At 35.4% G+C, this 2368-nt stretch overlaps 1 protein-coding gene across 1 annotated transcript in view; it reads left to right on the top strand.

Moving 5' to 3' along the window:
• Positions 1-2323, top strand: part of LOC118742854 (5-hydroxytryptamine receptor 2A) — a 170961-nt gene extending 168638 nt beyond the window's left edge. The window contains exon 9 of the mRNA XM_036475255.1: positions 1727-2323. The gene's annotated coding sequence lies outside the window, so the exon portion shown is untranslated. The remainder of the gene's footprint in view (positions 1-1726) is intronic.
• The last annotated feature ends 45 nt before the right edge of the window (positions 2324-2368 follow it).

Here is a 2368-nt window from a genome sequence, read left to right as displayed (position 1 = left end):
TGTACACGTAAGGACTTGGCACCTTTTCACGTTTAGGTGACGATATATGTATGGATGTTCATATTGTATATTGACAATAATAAGTGTATACATTGGCACTTACGAATCAGGTATATTTATATGTTTGGGGTCGTCTTTATATTCGTGTAAACAAGGTTGCTAAAATACTTGGAAATACATATTTTCTATTTTTCGCAATTTTTCTGAATTTTTCGCAATTTATCGCGGAACATACCAAAATCCAATAAAGCCTACCAAACCAAATGGAAAAAACTACCAGTAGGAAATGCCTATGTGTGGCAACACAGGCATATTTACCAGACATACTTTCGGTCGCACTGTTCTAATCCAAGCATACTATCTTACCAATACTAGTTATAATATAAATGAGTCGGTACCCTGCAGGAAAACCGCGGAATAATGAAATGAATAATGAATTTCTAGTTCCGTACTAGATCTTTGTCGCCAAAAACGAACCAATCCGTTAGTAACTAGATCCCCACCAATCCAAAATCAGCGAAATTTGGTACTTTTAAAAAACCCTATTTTATTTCCCTTTTTTCGTTAGAAATCTACATATATCTAAGGTGACGAATTTAGAACTGGTTCGGACCTATAGAAAAAGGAATGCAGAACGAACTAGATATCATCTGTCGAATTTAGAACTCGTTCGGAATATCGAAAGAGGGATGCAACGGGGGGAAGGGGCTTGTTCCCTTTAAATAGATATGTGTTTGGCGGCTTTTTCGTTCAAATATGCTTTCAGTATGCACTTCGCAGATACTTTTTCATAGTTTAATAATACAAAACTAAAATTTTTGCTAATATTTTAACATCTTGGGACCTTCTGGAATTTAACCAATAACAGCAAGCACCTGCACCCTGCCCACCTAGCATCGAACGAAAGGGTTTTAGGAAAGATTTATTTAAAATATTTTTTAAAGGGAAGATCATCAACTTTGGTCGACGCCAAATTGAAGGCAATTTTGGACGAAGACCCTAGACGATTGGAAGCCGTTGGTATGGTCCACATAGTTGGAAAATGGGTGCCTCACAAACTCAAAGCAAGAGATATCGAACAGCGTGTCACTGTTTACCAAATACTCCTTGAACTGTAGAAACTTAAATCGTTTTTGCACTGTTTGGTCACCAACCAATCCAAACCGCCTATGTTAAGCAAAGCGAACTCGGGCCATCGACGCTTCAACCAAATATTCGTGACAGCAAGATTATGTTCTGCATTTGGTGGCACCAGATGGGAATCTTGTATCATAAGCTTCTGAAAAGTGGTCTGGGCGCCGCGAAAAAACGGCCGTAATGAGCAATCAGACATTATTGATCTTCCACCTTGACAATGCGGCCAAGCACAAGTGGTCAAAACTTATCTCGATGGTAGCGAATGGGTAGTCCTGACCAACCTGTCTTATAGTCCAGATCTTGCACCATTAGACTACCGTTTTTACGGTCGATACAGAACGTCCATGCGGAGGCACGTCTCTTTAGTTCGCAATTCGCTTGATTTCTTCCATGCATTGCCAGTAATGTGGAAAAAAGTCATAAATATTTAGTTAGTGATCGGCTTCAATAATATACATTGTACCTACCAATTAAAAACTTACTTAATTATGCGCTTATCTATTAGCTTATTATCTATTTAAATAAATAAATATGTATGTAAATAAAATAATACTAATCCACTACTTTCTTTCTCTTTCTTCCTATGCAGAAAATCGTCGTGAAAACAGCCACGCTCAACTTGGCAGCAATCTTATCTAAAGTCTTAAAGTTTTCAACGGTTTTCCCCAGATATTCACAATTATTTTCAACTTACTGCATGGCAGAACTATGAAGAAAATATAAATGCAAATGGCAATAGTCTTTGTTGCACAAAAATTTATAAAACTTATCTCTGCTAATCTAAGCTAAATTAAAAAAAAAAAAAAAACATTACAGTTACAAATGTTAAATGCGAAACAAACGCCGCCGCGGGGATGAGAGCAATAAGAAACAACACCAATCATTGATTAGTAAAACTAGAAGATAGACAACAACAACAACAAAAAAATCAAAAACAAATAAAACTTTTCTTATCACATTGTGCTCATGTTTCTTAGTAAAAAAACAAAAACAAAAAATGAAATAAATAACTAGATAAATCTAAATGTAAGATTAGTTGTTAGAAGCCGGTTGTTGCTGGCTTGCAGTCAACTTAAGATACTATAAATTAAATTTAAAACAAATACAAATTAGAGGTAAGTTAAAACAAATGAAAAACACGAAACTGAAAATCAAATTGCTGCTCCTGCTAAAAGTATTTAGTTAAAAAAAAAAGCAGTCAACTGTTCAACAAAATATGGCAAACAATTCT

The sequence above is a fragment of the Rhagoletis pomonella genome, unplaced genomic scaffold (genome assembly GCF_013731165.1).
Source record: "Rhagoletis pomonella isolate Grant_MI unplaced genomic scaffold, Rhpom_1.0 Rhpom_scaffold_00007, whole genome shotgun sequence".
Classification (NCBI taxonomy): Eukaryota; Metazoa; Arthropoda; class Insecta; order Diptera; family Tephritidae; genus Rhagoletis; species Rhagoletis pomonella.
The sequence above is the reverse complement of the archived record's forward strand: the minus strand, read 5'-3'. Positions and strand labels throughout refer to the sequence as shown.